The sequence below is a fragment of the Gadus chalcogrammus genome, chromosome 9, assembly GCF_026213295.1.
Source record: "Gadus chalcogrammus isolate NIFS_2021 chromosome 9, NIFS_Gcha_1.0, whole genome shotgun sequence".
Taxonomy (NCBI): Eukaryota; Metazoa; Chordata; class Actinopteri; order Gadiformes; family Gadidae; genus Gadus; species Gadus chalcogrammus.
In genome coordinates, this window is record NC_079420.1 from 10,503,756 (window position 1) to 10,528,106 (window position 24,351).

The 24,351-nt window shown below is 46.3% G+C and overlaps 2 long non-coding RNA genes and 1 pseudogene across 9 annotated transcripts; 1 reads left to right on the top strand and 2 right to left on the bottom strand.

Annotated features, from left to right (window-relative positions):
• On the top strand, window positions 1-24,153 carry LOC130388847 (2-oxoadipate dehydrogenase complex component E1-like; annotated as a pseudogene).
• LOC130388849 (uncharacterized) lies at window positions 1,168-9,514 on the bottom strand. 6 transcript variants are annotated; one of them, XR_008896477.1, is made up of 5 exons: window positions 8,143-9,514; window positions 6,699-7,616; window positions 6,376-6,542; window positions 3,867-6,282; window positions 1,168-1,810 (listed from the first exon to the last, which is right to left on the bottom strand). It is a non-coding gene; the product is annotated as an uncharacterized LOC130388849 (long non-coding RNA). The 6 variants fall into 6 exon arrangements; XR_008896478.1 differs by having other exon boundaries at window positions 6,699-7,641; XR_008896475.1 differs by having other exon boundaries at window positions 6,699-6,998; window positions 7,126-9,514.
• LOC130388850 (uncharacterized) lies at window positions 9,564-13,345 on the bottom strand. 3 transcript variants are annotated; one of them, XR_008896482.1, is made up of 4 exons: window positions 12,463-13,345; window positions 11,759-11,946; window positions 10,495-10,584; window positions 9,564-9,713 (listed from the first exon to the last, which is right to left on the bottom strand). It is a non-coding gene; the product is annotated as an uncharacterized LOC130388850 (long non-coding RNA). The 3 variants fall into 3 exon arrangements; XR_008896480.1 differs by having other exon boundaries at window positions 12,232-13,345; XR_008896481.1 differs by having other exon boundaries at window positions 9,564-9,716; window positions 12,232-13,345.
• Window positions 24,154-24,351: the final 198 nt, after the last annotated feature.

The window sequence follows — 24,351 nt, forward strand, 5'->3', positions numbered from 1 at the left end:
CCTCTCCAGTATGGCCGCCGTCCTGTAGTGTGCGCCGGGGATCACAGACACCGGGAACCGTAGCTCCGATTGTGAACCATGTCTGCGCTACTTTTACTGAAGAACCTGCCATGCATGAGGAGGTCCTACCTGAGCGTCGGCCGGCAGTCGGTCGGACTTTATTACCACACTGATAAGGGGGTCTACGGCTACCGGCCCAGACGACTGGCCCAGGACGCGGAGCTTGAGAGGGGTCCGGGGTCTGCTCTGAACCAAGGTCAGTGAGGCATCGCTTTATGATAGGGGCCCCTCAACTCGGGATAAAGTTCATTAAAGACATGACATCCCAGCTAACACACGACCATACGGCAACGTTGCCTATACGTTGCCATTTGGTCATGGCAACATTACCTCCTGGCAACGTTGTGGCAACATCGCCATGACGTTGCCTACAGGAAGTTGCCATAAAGTAAACAAATAACATTGCCGCGACGTAGTGGCTTGGTAATTTTGCTAACGTTGCCACTTGGTAGCGTGAGTGACGTTGCCACAACGTAGTGGTGTGGTCATTTGCTAACGTTGCCACTTGGTACTGTTAATAACGTTGCCGCGACGTAGTGGTGTGGTCATTTGCTAACGTTGCCACTTGGTAGCGTGAGTGACGTTGCCGCGACGTAGTGGTGTGGTCATTTGCTAACGTTGCCCATTTGTAGCGTGAGTGACGTTGCCACAACGTAGTGGTGTGGTAATTTGTTAACGTTGCCGCTTGGTACTGTTAATAACGTTGTTGCGACGTAGTGGTGTGGTCATTTGCTAACGTTGCCACTTGGTAATGCAAGTAATGTCACGGCTACGTAGTGGTGTGGTCATTTACTTACCGTGATATCAAACTTCAGAATTACACTGGCTGTTTGTGTCCAACACAAATATTAGGTTAAATCAGAAAATGTCACCACTTTTATTGTTTATTTACTACTTAGTGATGACTCAATTCCCACAACAAATATTTGTGCTCAACTATGTTGACCATCCAGAACTACATAACAATTCTCATTTCCACAAACTCTGACCCTGTTGAAAAATAGAAATGAAATATTCAGATACTGAATTGATGAATCATTTATTTCAAATGCATATACAGGGACCAAATCACGACAATTCTTTCTATTAACAAAATTTGAAGTAAAATTCATGCGTTTCACGGATTCAAGTGAACAAACCACATTGAAGGTTTACATTGGTCAACCAGGACTGAGCATAAAGGCCGTGGAGAGGCTGAGGTGGAGAGTATAGCTAAAGCAGTGACTGCTAATCAGAATCCAATCCAAACTAATATTAATGCTGTCTAGTGCAATTTTAAGTTACAAGAAAATAACAGCAGTGCCTGACCCACAGGATAAGACTGAACTGACAATCAACCTGAGTTTAATCTTAGTATTCGGTAACCAAGGCTGAAATAAGGTCATCAATGCAATTTGAAATTGTGCGAGTGAGAGTGGGGTTGGGCAATGATATAATCACGGGTGTTTTGTTGAGGCTGCAAACTCGAGGTTCTGATGTCGAGTGGCCCAGATAGCCACCCCACGATCACGAGTGCTGTGTTGCTTTGATACATTAATTAAACCTCAGACTAATAAACCTTAAAACACCAAATCTGGTGTTTTTATCCTATTATTATACGAATTGCCCCCCAGTTTTCGATCAAGCTGAAGTTGTCCTTAAGCTGCAGAGAGACTGGCTCAACTGTCGCTGCCGAGTCAGGGTTGTGAAGATGTCCTGTTGATTCCGGATGTCTCTTAAATGGTGGATCCCAGCGTCTTCAGTTCGGTCCCTGGAAAAAGAAAAAAGGTACTAATTTAATACTTTCTGTTTTTTTTTCACACACACACACACACACACACACACACACACACACACACACACACACACACACACACACACACACACACACACACACACACACACACACACACACACACACACACACACACACACACACACGGAGCAGTTGAATAACATATCAATGAAAAAGTGTGTGAGGACAGCTATACAAGAACAATGGTGTCTAGTTTACTGAGTTTGACCAAATCGGTCTTGATTTTATGCCTGTAGCTCACAGCTGCACAAGATGTGAGAAGGGACCAAGTAATGGCCATGCTGCCCTCTGCAATACTTGGCAAAGAGGAGACCAAACATTGTTAATGCAAGCTTTCCTTTTCGATGTCTCTGCTTACCTAAATCTTATTTTGCTTTAAAATATAAAAAAGAAAAAAAGATTTTCGATGGCGCCATTTCCACACTTTCTTTTACAGTTTGTTGTTTTGTTGTAATTCTATTGTTATAATTTATGACACCATGAAATAAGAATCTCAATGTCAACGTTTTATTTTAATATTTGTATTTTTTTTTTTGCATTTACACAGTACATTGCAATATGATGGTCTATTCTGTGTGGTTGAATTGAACTAAAATGAAATTGAATAACAGAATGCCTTAAAGGCTGATATCTAACATGTCTGAAATTAAAACTTTAATTTCATACTGGATCTTGCTATCAGTTCAAGCTTTTTCGTTCCCTGTTTTACAACCAATTAATCCACAGAAGGGCACACGTTGGTAGGGCTGTGCGATGAGGGATATTTTTTTCCACAATATACCATATATATCTCAATACTTTTAAATCTCATCTGAAGGACCCCATCATTTATTATATAGGCCTACTGTATTATAAACCCAAATACTTGGGTTTGTATATTATATCACACAACGTGACGCAAAAGGAACACTGGAACCGAAACAAGGTTGAAACGCTGGCTCAAATCCTCAGGTTCTGTCCCTTCCCGTTTACTCACTGTTGGTTGGTATGCCATAAAAACTAAGTGATGATTTTGTATTGCTGTTAGAACAGCCGTAGATTACACAACAAATTATGAGTTGTGCAAAAAGTACCGCTGGCAAGGGGGCCATACTGCCCCCGCGAATGTGATGGCGTTTATAGAACCAGGCATTAAAGGTCTCGTGCGATAAAGACAGTTAAACCCAGTACTTCCAAAGTTAGAGGTCTCGTGCAATAAAGACGGTTAAATACCCTGTACTTCCAAATTTGTCTTTGTGGGTTTTGAGACAGGAGAGAAAAGAGATAGAATACAGAAGAATACAGAAGAATTTCGAAAAATATTATTACTAGAATTATTAGGTAAGGTAAGTTAATTGGAAGTAGCTATTTATTTCCAATGTTTATATTTTTAATGTTAGTAGTATAGACCATTCTGATAACGATGACATTCGCTAAATCTTAAATTAGCTATAGTACTACCATGACAACGATACCCAGGCGTTAGCTGGGCGGTGCTAATAGCCAATGAACTAGCTAGTTATACACTAATGTTACTCAAATGATATGTGCTTATAGGCAGAGGCAAATTACACTTAATACTCAAGTGTAGTAATTGTTTAAGTCAACACCACGAAGTATGATGAAGACAGCAAGAATAGTGTAAACTTTAGCAGGCTACTTAGCCAACTTAACAGGCCGATGGGGCTATCGGCATTGCTATAAAATGCCATTGTGAGCCAGCTGTAGCCTCTGTAACTTGATGTCACATTTATCCTGTCATTCAGGGTAAATTATGATTTAACGGGCTTTTAAGTTTTAAGATGGCATTAATTTGGCTTGCCTTTTGGATGTGCAATGACCACAGCTTGCTAATATCGACGAAATCGGGCGGGAAACAACAAAGAGGCAGAGGCACTCGCCTATGTCGCGTGCAGTCGTAACGTTGCATTTATTTGTTTTAACTATAATGCTGTTGCACGAGCTTGCAATGGTAGTGCTAGTACCACAAGGCGCGAAAACAGCTTTGTCTAAGCAAAGGATATCTACATACCGTAGCTTTCCGTTCCTCGCCATGTCTTCTTTTACTCCGTCAAGCAGGGTGTTCTGCCAATTTCTTCTATCATATTGTGCTTCCTGGTCTGTTCTGCGCATGCGCATGATTACGCTATTGATTCCGCGTTGTGGTATTGGTGTAAAATACACATACAGTACCCCTGAAATCTCCAATAAAGACGTTATAATAATACAGTATCAAATTATCATCCCCATATTCTTACAGTATACATGGGGTTAGTGGTGTACAATAACGTGATTCTGTAGTGGGAGCATCGTTTGATAGAGGCAGTTGGTCTACAGATGAAATACGCTACCTGACACATAAGAATATGGGGAGCATAATTGTATGCTGTATTAAAATGTCTTTATTGGAGATTTCAGGGGTATAGTATGTATTTTACAATGTTACGCATGTCATGCGCATGCGCCGAAGTAGGTAGCGAAATCTAATAGGTAGCAGTTGGCAGAAGGTGTTGTACCAAACTGCAAGAAGTTCATAAGCATTTGTTTAGCTATGTGTCCCTCTCTCTGCAGACTAAATGCCACCAATGGTAATCTTAATTTACCTTATTGAGGATTTCAAGCGAAAACGACCACGTATCAGTAGGTCTGGGTCCCCACCGTGAAGTGTTGGCGGGAATAGGAGGAAATTAGCCTGGCAATCATAGATTGCGCGTCGGTCTGGGGAGGCTGCCGTCAAAAGAGGCGCGATCAACTGGCGTAGTTCAAATGGGTTAACCCCTAATCCTTACCATAAACTCCCGCAAACATCTAGGACTAATCGAAACACGATTTAAAGGAGAGCCCTTCTAGCCAATCAGAGGCGAGAATCCGGGACTTATCCTACGAAAAAAATATCATACCCAGTCTAGGAGGAAATATGAACGAGTACTCGATTGACGCTTGTGTGACGTCAAGTTCTAAAAAATGAAATAAAAATCGACCAGAGATCACTTGTTGTCAGTCAATTTTAAAGAAATCCACCAATCACTAATAGGCTAATAATAGTAATCCTGAACTAGAGATGCAATTTGCAATTGCAATACAAAGGTCATGCAAATCCAGAATATGGTGCCATTAAACCACCTGTGTTTAAACCCCAATGTTTTGTAGGACCTTTCAGTTTTGATTTAAGATGAATTTACAAATTCCCATCTTCTTCTTTACCTGCACAAAACCTAGGCCTAGTCCTGTACTGTTTCACACTGTATATGTATCATGAACTGTACTGTTTAAAAGTTTAACACAATTACATTAATTTCCTATGCATTTCTTTTTGCATCATAGATCATTCCCTCCAGTCCCCGTTGACCTCATTCTTGTCAGGTATGTGTATAAAGCCTTGTCAGCCTTGAAAAGCCAATTCAGAACAAAGATTCACAATGCAACGTAACAAAACCGTTGTAGATAGAAGTTGCAGCAGTGTGAATTGAACGTTGCAAGTCGTCATAAGACAGTTGGTTTTAGAACACTTTTACTTCAGTGCTGATGACGTCTTGCCACTCACGTCAGTCAAGGCCAGCAGAGGCTTCACGATATTATTAGGAGAGTAGGAGAAAATAATTATCCACTTTGCGTAAGGAACGCTACTGTTTGCAAAACATCAGTCGCGTAACAAGTATTCCAAGTATGCTACAGCTTTATTGGTTAACGTTACCAGCAAGCTAGTTAGTAAAAACAAGTGGGATAGTAAAGGTGTCGTTATGGAAACGGTGGTGATGTTGATAGAAGTTGCATGGGTGTGAACCCTGTTGCATGTATTTTCATCGCTAATCTTTGGTCTGAAGCCCGCATTTGCATCACAAATCTTTGGTCTGAAGCCTGCTATAAGACAGTTTATGGCTAGATTGTATTGAAACCTCAATCACACGTTAAAATGTGAAACATTTTATTTCACAGGATGAGTGAGGAAAAACAGTTACGGGCAAGGCAGTACCTCCGTTCATGGAGATCTGCTAAACAAGTGATGAATAGGATAGCTGAAAGCACTGCCAGTGTTTGTGTCACAGAACACCATGTGGCTGATGCCAGCTTGTCCAGCAGTCCATCCGGTGTTCTTGCGCCTGTTGGTGACATGGACAACTCCTTGGACTTGGATGAGTCATTTGAGGATCGTTCTGCTTTGGAGGATGACCTCGATGACTGGATGGATGTTGATCCCTCTGATGATGAGGAGGAAGAGGTTTTTGGGGATGACCTGGAGGCGTCCGACCAGCGTCCGGCATCGCTCGCATCTGACCTCGCTAGCTGGGCTTGCCAGTTTCAGGTGAAACACAATGCTGTTGATGACCTTTTGAAAGTTTTGAGAGGTCACGGACACACTGACCTGCCTTCCACCACCAGGACACTTCTGAAGACACCAAGGGAGGTCAGGATCACATCAAAGTCTGGTATGGAGTATGTCCATTTTCCTATCAAGGACAAATTGCAACAGACTCTATTGAGATACCCAGCAGACCAGGTCCCCGACTGTGTTGACCTTTCCTTCAACGTAGATGGGCTACCTCTGTTTAAGAGCTCAGGAAGAACAATGTGGCCCATCCTTTGTGCTGTCCATTTAAAACCAGTGTCAGTCTTCCCTATCACCCTTACTTGTGGAGGTTCGAAACCACAGAATCTGGAATTCCTGGAAGACATGGTGATGGATGTCAACAACCTCCTGTCCAGTGGCCTGCAACATAGGAACAAAACAATAAAATTCAACATTCTATGTTTTGTGTGCGATGCTCCTGCAAAGGCCTTTGTGAAGAATGTTAAACTTTGCACAGGCTATTATGGGTGTGACCGGTGTGTGCAGAGGGGTGAGTGGAATGAGAAGGTTACTTACCAAGACACAGAGGTGGTGGCTCGTAGTGACGACTCCTTCCGCCAACAGACACAGGGCGAGCATCATCATGGCAGCACCCCGCTTTTGGATTTACCCATAAACATGATCAGTGCATTTCCCATCGATTACATGCACCAGGCATGCTTGGGTGTCATGAAGAGGCTTCTCTTCATGTGGTGCAGAGGAGTGAAGGGCCTGAAGATGTCGGCAACCCAAATAGAGGAGGTCAGCAGCAGGCTCACCAACCTCCGTCCACACATCCCTTCCAGCTTCGCTCGCAAACCGAGAGATCTTAAAGAGCTTGAGAGATGGAAGGCAACGGAACATAGGCAGTTTATGTTATATACAGGAAAGATTGTGCTGAAGGGGGTCCTTAAAGATGAATTTTTCAGCCACTTCATGACATTCAGTGTGGCAATGAACATACTTGTAAGTCCAGCATTGGTCGAGCAACACTGGAGATATGCTGCTGATCTCCTCCGATTCTTTGTTGAGAGAGGCCGAGAACTTTATGGTAACCAGTTTCTGGTCTACAACGTGCACTCAATGTTGCACATTGTGGAGGATGCCGTGACCTTTGGAGGATTGGACAATTGTAGCGCTTTTAAATTTGAAAATTGTCTCAAGAAAATAAAGAGGATGGTAAGGAGTGGAAGATGCCCCCTGTCACAAGTGGTGAAAAGGCTTGAGGAATGCGCTGGACAGCCAATGGAGCATGGTAGGCAGAGGTCCAATTCTTCTTTTATTTTGAATCGCCGCGAATGCTGCGAGGTCATAGAGGAGAGGGACGGAAGCCAGCTTTGCCGTGTATACCAGCACCCAGAACCACTTTTCAGTGTCCCTTGTGACTCCACATTAATCGGAGTACTGAAGTACAAGAACAATGACACCGTTTTGAGATGGATCCAAAATGACAACCTGAAAAGAAAGGCAATCAAGATTCCTGTGGGGGAAAAAATCCTCTTCATGGCCATTCTTCATGACATTGCAGTATGTTGTATTTTGCTCAGTGTATTATCATTGCAATTTCTTGTACAGACACAATTATTCTTTACTGTATTAAATTAACCTCTCTGTTCTTGATTACAGAATGTATAGCATCGTCGAATTTTTGGGGGAAAGGACTGTTGGCATAGTGGCCAGTAATTGGATTATAAAAGAGGGAGATGTAAGTACATGCGAAAAACCTTTATGTCAATCATTTCAAAAATTCTATGCAAGTTCTGCAAAACTATTTTGTTTTCCATTTCAGAAGACATGCAGCTACTGGCCACTCCACAAGCCCACACAGAGGGCAAAGGACAAAGATTTGCCCGATCCTAAAACCTGGCTAAAAAGGCCAATAAAAATATTTTCCTCAACAGGTGTGTTAATGGGCGACAAATAACAAGTGGTGACATGCAACACATTTAAAAGAGTGTAATTTCTAATTGTTTTGGCCCACCTGACTGTTTAGATGATTGGGATCAGGCCGTCAGGAGGAACAAGAGGGCGGAGACAAAGTCCTGTGTGGAGACAGGAAATGAGGACACAGGGAGGCGCATCATAGTCAAACCCCAAAAATTGATTCACACCGGTATATCTGCACATCCTTGTGTACTGTATTAACTTAGTGTTAAAAGTGCAAGCAGCAATTCTAAACAATGTGTAAACATGTAACACTGTTATTTACTTTCGGCTAATATAATTCTGTTCAGGTGAAAAGAAAACAAAGAAACGAAATGGGAAAAAGGCAGGACAAGGTCCACATTTCAGGACTTCCCTTCCTCCTCCACCCCAGATAGAATCCCCCATTCCACGGCGTAGCGCACTACAAATATCTTCACCCCCTGTGACTGATGACGGTAGAGTTTTGCAAGGGAATGATGGTTAAAAACAAATACAAATAATTGCATAGAAGTCAAGAAGACACTATGTTTCGAAACAAAAACACATAACCTAAATTCTTATCTTGTTCTTTCTGTAGATTACTCCCCTCATTCACCGGCAAGAGACGATTTTACAGAAAATGATGGTAAAGTTATGTAGGGTAATGATGACGAATGATGATGACATAACAGTAATTCTATGAGCCAAGACAACAAAGAGTTTGAAACCAAAAAAAACATTGAATTATTATTTTGTACTTCCTGCAGATGATTCGATTGCGTCTTCATTTGAAACGCCATTGCCTATCTCTACTGGGGACGGTAAAGTGGCGGGTGGAGAGGGTGGTTAAAACCAAACTAGTAACTCTTATCAACAAGTTATGACAGTCATCTGTCTATACTAACCCTACACATTATGCTTTATACACATTACTTAGGTGACCGAAGAGAGAGAGAAACCATACCAATCTGGGCAAAGAATATCAACGGTAATACATGTATTGAACTGTATTGCACTGTATGCAAATGACACCAAATACTACTAAATACACTCCTCTGATCTCAACATATTTTTTTTACAGCGACATTGGAGGTTCTGCTCCGAAGGCTTGAGACTGTTGAGCAGAATCAGAGAGAGGCTCTATTATTGCTACGGGCAAATCGACATGGGGACCCTGGGGAAGCTAGTGTCGAGTTACTGCAGGCGCAAACTCAGGCCGAACTACAGGAACTTGAGGAGCACCTTAAAAATAGAGATTTCACAAAAAAAATGGTAAATGTACGAATAATGGTGAAGTGACTTTAGGCTATATTGTACACATGCCACCAAGTGTGCCACATGGCCCTGCCATTGAGCTTTTTTCATCTTTAGTTCCCTGTTGTTAGCTAAGTAGTTAGAGATGAGCAGTCCATCTTCAAATACCTTAATTTGGTTCGCCCCCCTCAAAAGAAAACCCACCAACACCACATGAAAAATACAATGCAAATACTTGCCTTAACCATGGTTGTTTGATTTCCTTAGATTTCCCATCTGAGCCTAGTTGGGGGGTCCAATCCTGGGGAGTGTGTGAGGAGGGTGTTGCGCTCTGTGGCCTCAAACTTTGTTTGGAGCAGCTACAGCCTTAGGGGAAAGAAGGGGAAGATGCCACTGCTTGGCACAGCAGTGGGCAGTACCATCAAACGTAAGTCTAAATATGTGCAAACAAATCTATTTAGCTGTTTCAGCTATTTTTCTACACCTTTTAGCTGATGTGATCCGTTTCTTCCAAAGACTCCTCATTTAGGGATGGGCATGATTAATCGACGATCGACTAATTGATCATTAAGAATTTCGTCGATGACGTACATTTTTCATCGATAAAACTAATGCTAAAAAATATCTTCACACGGTGTGTCTTTTTACAATTACCATTCGTATTGTTGTTCAGCAGAGAAATACAGACGGACCAATTGCGAACTACTGCAACTGCTGATGCCATCTCTCCAAGTTAAAAAGTAGCCGCACCCACCCCAAACTAATCGGAATAAGTGTATACATGTCGATTATAGCCGACTACACCACCTATTCTATTCCACATGGAATTCTATTCCGATCAGAGAATTATATTTAGATTAGCCGCGTTTACATGGACACTTCTGATCCGATTCGATTTCTAATCGGAATATATATTCCTATCATGCAATCCGAGTGTATTGTATATATGGCAGTTACAAAAGTGGTCAGTGTGGTCAATTTAATCGAATGCCCATCCCTATCCTCATTATCACTGACCTTGGTACCGTGACAAGCTGGCTGCTTTTTTGTCTTTGTATTGTAGGATGTGTTGTTAATGGAATGCTTTCAGTGCATCACATCTATTTATTCATATATTGAGTGTACTTTCTTCAACAGAAAGCCCTTTATCATTGGTATATTTTTTATGTATTACCTGCTGTTGTTGCTCAGGAGTTGAAGGGGACCAAAGACTTTCACCCTTGTGCTTTTGCTGAAATGCAACAGTACTGGATTTGAATTAAACCTGATGGGGAATTAAAATAGTGCAAGTCATTTTGACATCACACATCTGTACACATCATGCAGTTACAATTGACAGAGGCATGCAGCTGGTACAGATAGAGGCTAAGTGTAAAGACTGTTCAGACATATCTCCTGTTGCATCACAACTATGTTATACAGTCCATGAGCCACAGGGGGTCTTCACTAACACTCGGACATCCCCCCTCTGACATTTTAATACAATTTAAAGTGAATTAGCTGACAGTGGAGTTGTTGTATAAGTCCTCTTGGCTACGGCAGAACAACACCGGTGTTGTTCTATCCATTACCAACCCCACTCTCACTCATGCTATATTGCATAATTGTCTGGATTCAGATGCAAGAAGTGCATAACTAATATACACGTGTATGAATTATACTGTCGTATTTTGGTTTGCATCATTGCAGAAAAAATTATTTAAAAAAAATGATATCTTTATTGTCCTCACAGTTGATCAGTTTTCTTTCTATTATACAGACCAAAATGTATTAGCTGTGTACTTCAACTGAATCCATACAATCCCATTCATTTTTAATGAATGAAATCACAAAGCAACAAGTTCCAACTTACTATCACACAAAAATATCCTCCAGAGATGAATAGATTTCAGGAAAAAACCTTTTTGAGAATGTGCCCCCCCGAGTGTTGGTGACATGCCTAACTTTTGATCACAAATTCAATCTAATTACAGAGGCGATCATGAAATGGAAGCCGGGGCTGGAAGAGAAGGAGGTGGAGCTTCTGATGGCAGAGGTCTTGAAACATGCCCCCTCAGCCCACTCCAAAAGTTTGAAGGTGAGTTTAAACGAGAGAGGCATATGCAATCGATATCCCTCCAGATAAATTATTTGAACATGCTGACTATTAGGGAACAATTATCATATTTTTGTACACCACCACAAAATGATATGCAGATCCATGTCCTACTCTTTAAGCTTGTTTACAAGACGTGGTTACAACTCTTCAAGCGAAACAAGGCTAACCTTTGAGGCGGCTCGACACCAACTCTGGGCGAAACACCTTTCTGCAACAAGCTAGAACTTGTTGCAGAGAAAACACAATAGCACCACCGTTTCCATACCAACACTGCTCGTTTTAACTAGTAGTTAGCCAGTCAACCAATGAAGCTTATAGAGAATATTTTTTGTATACTTACATGCCTCCCGCAGAAGTTGCAGACTGCAGCTTGCTGAGCAGGTTCTCCAATACACAAAACCACGTGAATAGGGGATGGCGGCCGGACACCTTATAGAGCAGATGTGACCTTGGGTACACTGCAGCTCTTCTGCTTCTTAATTGAACCCACGGAGACAGGTTGGGTTGAGCACTGGACTGGTTTATTAGCTGCAACATGGGACAACACACAACCAGTGTTCACACACATATATATATAATATATATATATATATATATATATATATATATATATATATATATATATATATATATATATATATATATATATATATATATATATATTCAGCCATAGTCCGTTCGAACACAACGTAAGCTTGGTTGCTTCTGAACTTTCAAACACAAACTTCAAATGATCGTATAGTGGTATTTACGACAAAAAACATTAAGTGATCGTATAGTGGTATTTACAAACTAAACATTAAGTGAACATACCTGCAACATGGGACAACACACAACTATAAAAGAGGAGGCCCGCATTAGCGCGCACATGTCACATAAACCTCGTGCTCAAGAACTCCTCAAACATCACACACAAACCAACAAAACGCCTTACAACATGTAACATTAGATTTTACATGTTATGCTATATTTTAAACATCGTTCTTTACATGGTTTGCATTTATAAGTGAACTTTATTTACAAGCGGACAGAACGGCGACTTACCACAACGTAAGCTTGGTTGCTTCTGAACTTTCAAACACAAACTTCCGCCGTGGACCTTCAGAATAAAATATAAAATATTGGTTGGAGTCCCAAGTTTAACAGAATTTAACAAATAAAAGAAAGTAATTATTTACACTGTTACACAGGGATAACACGTTCACTAACAAATCTCCGTTGCAATACAAGGTTCGCTCAACAACTAAATCCCGAACAGATCTACCGGCAACTAAATATTCTAGAGCCTTTTGACGAACACAACGCATGATGACGCTAATGATCCCCATTCCTGGTGTGGTATTGGTGTAAAATACACTGCAGGATTAATACATTGATCAACTACACGCTAAAAAGTTTAAATTAAATAACATAAGAACTATAAAATGCATTTCCTGCAGCTGTAGTGCAAAGTGAGTTGGCTTGACTTCGTGTTTCCAGGATGAATATTTACGTTGTTTAGGCGCAACGTCCGCAATGCCAGACCCCGTCTACCGTCTTCTTACTATTAGACATTATCCGGCAATGCTTAGCTTTCATAGCCACTTGGGCTGCTATCTAGAACGTGCTCACGCTCGAGTCTAGCGTAACCTCGGCATAACATATTTAAGTTTTGACTAAATGTACAATGACATTTGACTGAATGTAAAATGAATATAAATGCACTCACGTGTTCTCTTTTATTTGTTCTTCACAGGGTCGGATGGAACGGCAGGCGGAAGAACATCCCCAAAATTGAATTCAAAATTATTTGAAATAAAAATATAATAAATTGATATTTGTTAGTGTACTGTCTTGTCTTTTGAATAGGCTTGGGGTCCACATTAGCAACAGCCACCAGCCAAAATGTAGGTAAAATATTTATGTGGCTTGTAGATTTCAGACTAGATTTTGTGGTTCTATAAAGGGCAAATGAGGACTGCACCATGCAGATCCGCCCTAACGTCCTTGCAACGTTATGGCAACCATTTTTGAAGAAGGTTGCATAAATGTCGCCAGTATGTATTTGGTTGCCACGACGTCTGCCAGGACTATTAGTGGCAGTTACGGACGAGCAACGTCGCCAAGAACGTCCTTGCACCGTTATGGCAACGTTATGGCAACCTTTTTGAAGAAGGTTGCATAAATGTCGCCAGTTATGTATTTTGGTTGTCCCACGACGTCGCCAGGGACGTGAGCAGTTACGGACGAGGCAACGTCGCCAAGATACATGGCGGCAACGTGATCGCGGTCCTTTCACACCGCACGTCGCGGCAACGTTGAAACTTACGTTGCGGCAACCTATGTTTGGTCATAAAGTTACGTAACCGCGACGTCGCGGCGACGTAACTGCGTTAGCTGGGATCCTCTCTTTCTCGGATGGCTATGGGCTCTCCAGTGACAGTATGTGTTGTTATGCATCTTATACCAAATGGTGGTTCACTATGAGGCTGAATGGTGATCCTAATCAGAACCAGTCATTTATAAACCAAACCTATACTGTGCTTTATCTGCTGTTCGTAAGGTGCACCCATGTCATGATTTGAACCGGTTTCTAACTTTAATCCGATTTGGCTGACAGTTGTCTGCAGTCCTGTCTGGTCAGGTCATTGGGGTGTTGTCGTGGTAACTATTGTTGAATGAGGCAATCAGCAGTAGGCTAATTACACTACATTACATCCCACACTATAGCAGTGTAGTGTGTGCCGTTTTTTGACCCATCAAGGTAACCGGGCCACCATCAGCCCACCAATCAATGTCTGACTGTGTCTGTTTGACTTATTTATTGTTCTATATTCTACCCCCTCAGATCATGGTGTGGCCCGACTGGTTGAAGCATATCGAGCACATGGGCACAAAGCAGCTAAAATTAACCCCTTGCTACCCAGCATGCCCGTGGTTAGACAATGTCCCAGAGATAGAGCTGTTGACCAGGATCTGCTACAAGGACAGGTCAACACCTCAGTAAACAAAGTCATTACACCTCATCTTCTTCTGTTGTTCCTTCACCCATTTTACAAGTACTTTCGCAGTTCTATCTTACTTTTATATATTATTATTATTGCAGATCATCCTTGAATTTTGTTCTAAATTATGATTTATAATTTATAAATAAAGCATATGTATCTCTATCAAGGCCTTCCTACATCATACTGTATCTCCCCTATTAAATTACATCATATATTCCGTTACAACGGGTTGGCTGGTAACCGAAGGTTGCTAGTTCAAGCAAGTCTCCTCACCCCTGACTGCTTCCCAACGAGCTGGCTGTCCTCCTTGTGTGTCGCACATTATTATAGTGCCGTCGTGGTGGTGAATGTGTGGCATGAATGGGTGATAAGGGAGGCAAAATTTAAAGCCCTTTGAGTGGCCACTGGTCAGAAAAGCGCTTGTATAATGTAGTCCAGTGACCATTGACATAGTGAATTGTTATGCATAGTTGTATTATTATAATATATATATAGATACTGTGTATGTATAATCTATGTCGGACCTTCCTCAGGACTGCGTCACTTTGGGCAGGGAGGCAGGCCTCGGCGGTAGGAGGTGGGCTCCTACCTGGAGGGGGTCTACGGCGGGCCCCATCTCCGTGGGAGACCAGCCAGGCTCAGCACCTGGAGGAGAGAGAGTGATGGCCGAGCGCTTTGAGGAGCTCCGGCAGCACACCTTCTCCCCGAGGAGAGGAGACGGCTGGCCACCTATCATGCTACAGTCTCTAGGTGAGGCCTGTGCACTCAGGATTGAGTGACAGGTTAGCGTTTGAATTGAACACTGTCTAGCCCGGGCTACGGGATAGCTTACCGCATAGCCTCTCCACAATTGAGACAGCAGATCATCGTGATCACAGGATTTCCAAGATGGGTAGATTTCCGATAGTTTAACCGTGTAGTGTTCGTTTAAAACGAAAATATTTCTTGTCTTTATTTACAAAAATAACATATATATGATTTGAAAGATTGTGAAGAAAGATAAAAGTGATTAAAAAAGGCCCTGAACTGCTGTGTGACTGACGAAGACAGATATGAAGATAATGTAACGGAACAGGACTGTGAAAACTATCTCAATGCGCTAATATCTTCTCCACGTTACAAAGCAATATCCCAAACATTACGTCGTCTCCAAATCGCAGGAGTTCGACCATTTCCTGGCCACCAAGTTTCGCCACGGTGAAGCGGTACGGCGGCGAGGGGGCAGAGGCATGATGGGATTCTTCGACTAGCTCTTCCACCAGTCCGCCCACAGCGTGGTGACCGACGTCATCATCGGGATGCCCCACAGGGGGCGTCATGAACCTGCTCACCGGACTGCTGAAGTGCCCCCCCGAGGTCGGACCCCTCACTCTCTCACTCGCACTCTTCTTTAGGCACTCACGCTCTCTCACTCTCTCAACCACTCGTTCACACACTCACTCTCTCACTCACTCCCTCGCGTGAGTGAGAGGGGTTCAGGGTGAGTGGGAGGAGTTCAGGGTGAGTGAGGCAGTTCAGGGTAAGTGGGAGGAGTTCAGGGTGAGTGGGAGGAGTTCAAGGGTTGATTGGAGGGGGGGTTAGGGTGAGTGGGAGGGGTTTAGGGTGAGTGGGAGGGGTTAGGGAGTGTCGATCGTAGATAAAGATAAAGATAAAGAATACTTTAATGTCAAAAATTAATCCTGCGCTGCAGTCACTGCATTACAACCTGCATCATACACATAAAATTACACAGAAGTAGACAATACAAACTTCACTGCATCATCCACAACAAAGACAATCTCAAAAAAAATAGCTTCAGTTCAGCAGAATGTGCACAACACAGTGGGGGTAAAGTGTGCAAGAACAGCCATCAGGGCTACAATAGGCTGTATCATAAATCACACTTCATACCAACAGGCCACATATATGCCCTTGCCCATTAAGAGGCGTCTTTCTCACTCTAAGGAGGGATCCTGAGCCTAGGGAGGCGGTCCAGCTCACACAGGAGGCCATTCATCATGTGTCAATTCTAGAGATGCGAGCGGAGGTACAGATGTTCGAGAGACCCAGACCTCAAGGCCACAAAAACAAGTGTAATTCCCGCACTATAGCCACAAACCAAGTTGCAAGGCCAACACATGGCCACAAAAGAGCAGCATAGAGACACACGCGGGTATCCAGGAGGCTGGGAGTTCTAGCACCATGCTTAGCCATCAGGAGCATATAACTGAGTCCCACGCCTGCCCAGTAGATAAGTCACAACACATAGCCCAGGGGGCCAGAACGCTCCAGGTAACGCATCCTTCAGAATGGCCTACTAAGTGTATCTCCACACGTGTCTATACAATATTCCCCTCCTTTTTGCTTCATAGAGACTAGTCCAAACCTTCACCAGATAAAGTGAGTTAAAGCGATCCTGACTCGGCAGACTTTTTCCAAAAAGAACACAGCGCGGCTAGCACAATAGATCAAATATATCACTAGGTAACACAGTCATTTGTTACTGATTCATGTAAACACAAAGAGAGGTGCAGGCATCACTCCACCCCCCCTTTAACCAAAACCAACGTGTCCTCACAGTTCCGCGGCAAAGCTAACATCGAACCTCTCTCTCAGGCAGCTGATGTTCCGAAAGGATGCGGGGCCTGAGCGGTAGTCCCCGAGGGCTCGCCCTCCATCGGCGACGTGCGGTCCCACCTGACCTCGTCGGTGCACCTGGAGCTGGGTGCGGCCCGGCCGCTGCACGTCACCATGCTGCCCAACCCCTCCCACCTGAGGCCGTCAACCCCGTGACGCAGGCAAGCCCGTCGCGGCAGCAGCTCCGCGGGGAGGGCGACTACTCCCTGGAGGACGGGCCCGCCCGGGGACCGTGTTCATCTGCCTGCAGGTACGGCCTACCGCTAGCCCCCCCCCTCCCCCCCGCTAGCCGCGGCTACGTGATAGCACGCTGGGAAATATTTTATCACGATGATCTGCTGATTGCCTTCGAGACTGTTTTTCTTTGTGTTTGTTTGCCGAAAAAAATATGTCTCTATTTAAGAAAGATTTGAAAGACGGCTGTTTGTGGAGAAAGATAGAAGTGATTGGCGTGGTTTAAAAGGCCCTGAGCTGCTGTGTGATTGGATAGCCTAGTGGCAACGCGTTGTAGAACCATTAGACGCCTACAGATTGCACCGAGTAATTGCATCCGGCAGCAATCGGACTGGAAAGAATCACTACATGTTGCCCATCTATACCCCAGCGTCTGGTGTTTGCCTCGTTAGTTAAGAAATTATATTAAAAGCACCCACAGGAGTACTGGAGATAAAGTCTATTTTAATTGGTTTATCATTTGGCAAGTTACGAAATGGCTTTAGCCATTTTACCAGCACGGTATTTTTGAGTTTGGTCTCAAATCAACAAATTAACCCAGTCAGTGTCTCAGACACCTCTCAACCCTTTAATTCATAAAGTCCTCGTTTCCTTCCCTCAGGTCCATGGCGATGGGTCCTTCCCCGGCCATGGATCGTCCCAGAGACCTTCACCATCTCATGCCTCCCCCATTACAGAGTCGGTGGGAGCATCCACCTCATTGTGAACAACCAAGTGGGCTATACCACTCCGTCTGAGCGGGGGGAGGTCCTCCCTGTACTGCTCTGATGTTGGTATGGGATTATTATATTATTATGTTACTGGATCTAACCCACTTTCTTTTGCTTGTTGTCTCCTCCATATGCATTTGATAGATGTACATTAGTTTGATACACACATCCATGTCAAGGTGGATCAGATTTGAATGATTATTCAACTACTACTACTTAGTAGTATGAGTAGTATGAGTAGTCTTTTAGTCTACGCTTTTCTTCAAAGCGACAGTAGTTAAAAGAAGTATTTTTCTCTTTAGATCATGGTTAAGCATCTCGAGAAGGTCTTGGTAGACTCTGGATTCGGGTCTCGAACCCAGAACCTTTTGGAAGGGAGTCAAACACCTTTATAACCCAACCGTCCTGCCCCTACAACTAAACTTCTGGCAAATGTACTTATTGTAAGTCGCTTTGGATGACAGTGTCTTCTAAACGCCCTAAATGTTAATGTAACTGACGTCTGTGTTATCTCCCGGTAGGTAAGATGGTGGACTGCGCGGTGATCCACGTGAACGGCGACTGTGCGGAGGAGGTGCTGCGTGCTACGCGGCTCGCCGTGGAGTACCAGCGGCACTTCAGGAGGGACGTGATCCTGGACCTGCTTCTGCTACCGGCAGTGGGGCCACAACGAGCTGGACGAGCCCTCCTTCACCAACCCCTCCATGTACCGCATCATCCGGTCAGTCCGCTGGGGGGCAGGGGGGTGATGTAGAACTGAATGTAGACTGCGGACCACTGACTTAGAACTGCCTGTAGACAGCCGGCCTCTGGGGGGCAGTAAGTAAGATAACAGTGTTTTAGAGAGTGAGTTAAACTACCCAAAGCTGATGCCCCCCCCCCCATCCCGGCCCCCCAGCTCCAGGCAGAGCGTCCCGGACTCCTACTCGGACCAGCTGATCTCTGAGGGCCTGATGACGGAGGCGGAGCGGGCGGAGATCAAGTCGGCGCACTACGCCCTGCTCAACGACAAGCTGGCCGCCACGCCGCAGTACAGCCCCGCCCCCTCCAACCTGCAGGGCCGCTGGGGGGGCCTGGAGGAGCCCGGGGCCCCGCGTCTCCTCCTGGGACAACCGGGGTCCCCGCCCCCCTGCTGCAGTACGTGGGGGCCAAGTCGGTGGAGGTCCCGGAGCACATCGCACTGCACACGCACCTGGGGAAGACCCACGTTCAGGTACCCCAGTCACCCTTCACCCCTGTGTGTGTGTGTGTGTGTGTGTGGTGTGTGTGTGTGTGTGTGTGTGTGTGTGTGTGTGTGTGTGTGTGTGTGTGGTTGTGGTGTGTGTGTGTGTGTGTGTGTCGGTCACATGGGTCCAGGGGGGTTATTGTGTTACTGTATCTAAACCACCTTCTCTTGCACGTCTTTCACTTTGTGGTGTTTTAGGCTCGGCTGCAGAAGATCCAGGACGGCACCAAGCTGGACTGGTCCACCGCGGAGGCCATGGCCTTTGGCTCTCTCCTCTGCCAGGGTACGTTACCAGACAGACACACACACACAGACAGCACACACGCGCACGCACACACACAGACACCACATACACACGTCAGCACACATTGATTTATTAGTTCAGGAGTCAATCAACGAATGAGTGGATTGATTGTTTTGTTGGTAGAGTCCTATGAGTTGTTGTTCGGTTGGTTGTACTGCCGTTCCTCCCCAGGCTTCCACATCCGTATCAGCGGGCAGGACGTGGGCAGAGGGACCTTCAGCCAGAGGCACGCCATGATGGTGTGTCAGGACACCAGCGACATGCACATCCCCCTCAACCACATCAGCCCCCAGCAGACCGGCTTCCTGGAGGTCCAGTACCCACACACATACGCAGACACACACAGAGACAGACACACACACACACACACGGAAAGACACACATGCACGCACACAGACAGAGACAGACGCACCCACACAGAGAAAGTCACACACGCACGCACACAGAGACAGACACACACTGCCTCCTCCTGGAGGTCGAGTACACGCACGCACGCACGCACACTGCTTCTTCCTGGAGGTCCAGTACACGCACGGGCACGTGTACACAGAGACAGACAGACAGACAAATGCACGCATGCACGCACATGCATACGGAGACGGACACTTCTTCCTCCTGGAAGTCCAGTATATACAGACTGTTATTAAGGACATAGATCAGGTTGTGTATAAGTGTAGGTGTGTAACAGCCCCCTGTCTGTGTGTGTGTAGGTGTGTAACAGCCCCCTTTGTGTGTGTGTAGGTGTGTAACAGCCCCCTTTGTGTGTGTGTGTGTGTAGGTGTGTAACAGCCCCCTGTCGGAGGAGGCGGTGCTGGGCTTCGAGTACGGTATGAGCATCGCCCAGCCGCGCCTGCTGCCCATCTGGGAGGCCCAGTTCGGAGACTTCTTCAACGGGGCCCAGATCATCTTCGACACGTTCCTCTCCGGAGGTAAACCAGACCGTCTGCATGGGACAAATAAAACCACACAAGTAAATGGTGAACGGTAAGCAGGCGCTTTTCTAACCAGTGGCCACCCAAAGCACATTCACACACAGCGGCAGAGTCATCCATGCAGGGCCACAGCCAGCTCGTCAGGAGCCGTTAGGGTGAGGGTAGGGTGGGACGTAGCTCTGGACGTAGCTCTGGACGTAGCTCTGGACGTAGCTCTGGACATAGCTCTGAAAGTAGCTCTGGACGTAGCTCTGGACGTAGCTCTGGACGTAGCTCTGGACGTAACCCTGGAAGTAGCTCTGGACGTAGCTCTGGAGGATGCTCTGCTGTGCTCCACCCTGCTGACCCGCTGTGCTCCACCCTTCCCCCCCCCCCAGGCGAGGCCAAGTGGCTGCTGCAGAGCGGGATGGTGATCCTGCTGCCCCACGGCTACGACGGGGCCGGCCCCGAGCACTCCTCCTGTCGCATGGAGCGCTTCCTGCAGGTCTGCTCCACCCGAACACGCCCTGTGACACAGCAGCACCTCCACCCGAACACACCCTGAGACACAGCAGCACCTCCCCCCCACACACACCCTGAGATACAGCACCTCCAGCCCCAACACAACCTTTAAATACAGCGCCACCTCCACCCTCCACCCACCCCTCAGTTAGAGAGGCCCAACGTGGTCCACTCCAACCTCCAGCCCCAGCCTCTCTTACCGGCCCCGCCTTCTCCTCCGTCAGATGTGCAACAGCTCGGAGGAGGGTGTGGACGGGGACGACGTCAACATGGCGGTGGTGCACCCCACCACGCCCGCCCAGTACTTCCACCTGCTGCGCCGCCAGATGGTCCGCAACTTCCGCAAGCCGCTGATCGTGGCGGGCCCCAAGATGCTGCTCCGCTTCTCGGTACGGCGCCGCCGCTAAGAGGCTCGGAAACAGGAGCTAAGGCTAAGAGGATTTAAAACGGCTAATGTGTGTGTGTGTGTGTGTGTGTGTGTGTGTGTGTGTGTGTGTGTGTGTGTGTGTGTGTGTGTGTGTGTGTGTGTGTGTGTGTGTGTGTGTGTGTGTGTGTGTGTGTGTGTGTGTGTGTCCTTGACCTCCCTCCCCCAGGGGGCGACCTCCAGCCTGGCGGAGCTGGGTCCCGGGACGTCCTTCAGACCCGTGCTGGGCGACGACTCGGCCTCCCCTGAAAGGTACTGAGACCTCAGCATGGCCCCTAGAGCCAGGCTCCTAGAGCCTGGCCCCTAGAGCCTGGCCCCTAGAGCTTGGCCCCTAGAGCTTGGCCCTAGAGCCTGGCCCCTAGGAGTCTGGCTTCAACAGCCCCTAGAGCTTTGCCACTAGAGCTTGGCCCCTAGAGCTTGGCCCCTAGAGCCTGGCCCCTAGAGCCTGGCCCCTAGATCTTGGCCCCTAGAGCTTGGCCACTAGAGCGTTTAGAGCCTGGCCTCCAGCCTGCTCAGCTACGTACTGTGGGCCCCAGACCTTCCTAACCGTGTCCCTCTGATTTCCAGAACGACTTGTGTGGCTTTAAAGGCTTGAAGTCAACTACAGCAGTGTCACACTGGAATGCGTCCTCTGTGCTGATCTCCGTTTTATCCACTTAACAAAATTGAATTCTGGTCCAAATCAAACCCCCTATTATCTGTCTGATGCATGACATCTCTGTGTCTGATATCGATGGTCTCACGGTCGTCGATGTCCCGTCGTCATGGTAACTCATGTTTAGTAACGTGTCCCGCTGCGTGTGTTCCCGTCAGCGTCCACAAGGTGGTGCTGTGCTCAGGGAAGCACTACTACGCCCTGCTGAAGCAGAGGGAGGCGCTCGGAGCCAATCAGAGCACGGCGCTGGTCCGGGTGGAGGAGCTGTGCCCCTTCCCGCTGGAGGCCCTGCAGACGGAGCTCCAGAGATACACCAACGCCACAGGTGAGAGAGGGAGAGAGAGGGAGAGGGGGAGAGAGAGAGAGAGAGAGAGGGGGAGAGAGAGAGAGAGCGGGAGAAAGAGACAGAGAGCGGGAGAAAGAGAGAGAGAGAGAGAGCGAGAGGGAGAGGGGGAGAGGGGGAGAGAGAGAGACAGAGAGAGAGACAGAGCGGGAGAAAGAGACAGAGAGAGACATGGAGTGAAATGGAGAGAGAGAGAGAGAGAGAGAGAGAGAGAGAGAGAGAGAGAGAGAGAGGGGGGGGGAGAGAGAGAGAGAGAGAGAGAGAGAGAGGGAGAGAGAGAGAGAGAGAGAGAGAGAGAGAGAGAGAGAGAGAGAGAGAGAGAGAATAAAATCGGATATTTTAATACTTCATTGTATTTGACAGTTGATATATTTGATAAATATAGATTCCACGGTGAGTAGGACAGGCCCATCAGATGTCTTGCCTGGGTTAGGACCGACCAATCAGAAGTCTAGCCTGGGTTAGGTAGCCATGTTCAGTGAGTTGCTGTCTCAGAAGAGGAGGCCCTCTCACTACGGTTTCCTGTTCCTGTTCAGTCTAACGGCGGCACTGTTGCACCGTGGGAAAAAACAGACGTGCAGAACAGATGTTCAGAGCGCCATGTTCACCCTCACTCAGAGAGACGGCGACAGGAAACACCTGACGGATGTAGCAGCAGACGGGTGGTGGGAGTCGGGGGTGGTGCAGCAGAGGGGGTGGTGTTAACGTGAACTGTGATGCTCCCCCAGAGTTCGTGTGGAGCCAGGAGGAGCCTCAGAACATGGGCCCCTGGCCCTTCGTGGCCCCGCGCTTCGAGAGGCAGCTGGCCTGCAAGGTGAGCTCATCTCTGACGTCTGAGGAGATTACATCCACACTTACATTCAGGGCGTTCAACAGACACTTTTATCCAGAGAGACTTACGATAAGTACATGTGTCAGAAGAAAGAGAAACAACAATATATCGCTGTCGGTACAGTAAGGATGTTCATAGAAACAAGTGGCAATCACTAACAATCACTATGTTAACCCATTCCCCGTACGCAACAAAGATAGCTAGGATAAGATGCTACGCATAGGCATGCTATGCCTAGTTTTGCTGGAGCTGCTGTTCAGTATCACATACCCACCATTATTCAGTAGTGTCAGGGTGAAGAGAGACGTTAGGGCATCAAAAATATTAGAAACTGTGTATACGTAAATACATAACAAGGTCGGCATGTGGCTCAGGAGGTAGAGCGGGTTGGCTGCTGACCGGAAGGTTGCTAGTTCGAGTGTCGAGGTGTCCCTGAGCAGGACGCCTCACCCTTGACTGCTCCCGACGAGCTGGCTGTCGCCTTGCATGGCTGACTCCGCCGTCGGTGTGTGAATGTGTGCATGAATGGGTGAATGTTAGGCAGCATTGTAAAGCACTTTGAGTGGCCACCGGTTAGAAAAGCGTAAGATAAATGCAGTCCGTTCACCATTTACCATAATGCATGAATACTTAAAGTTAGAGAAGCATGTAGCATGAGATGCCTGCCATTAGGGGGCGGTATGCTACAATAGTTGCGCTCATCTTTCTAAACGCACTGAATAAATTCAACTTCTGTCGTTTATGTAAACTCATCCCTGCTAATCTTTACTCTCCCTTCCTTTCTGTCCGTCACTCCCTCATCTCAGCTCCGATTGGTCAGCCGGCCGGCTCTCCCCGCCCCCGCGGTGGGCATCGGGGCGATTCACCAGCAGCAGCAGGAAGCCATCCTGACCGCCACCTTCTCCTAGGACGGCAAATCAGGGCACTAGGAACTACCCAACCGCTTGACTGTGAAATACTACTGGCAGGAAGGGGGGGGAGGAGGGAGATAGGGTGGGGGGGGGGAGTTAGGGTGGAGGTGAGAGGGAGAAGTTGAGTATTGTGTCATGTGTGGTTTTTGACCATTTTGTTTTTCTAATATGTTGCATCACCATGAGGTCAAAGGTCATCAAAGGCTATATCAGTTTGTTGTTTACTGCAATGGAAGACATTTAAAGTGTCTGTGTTCAT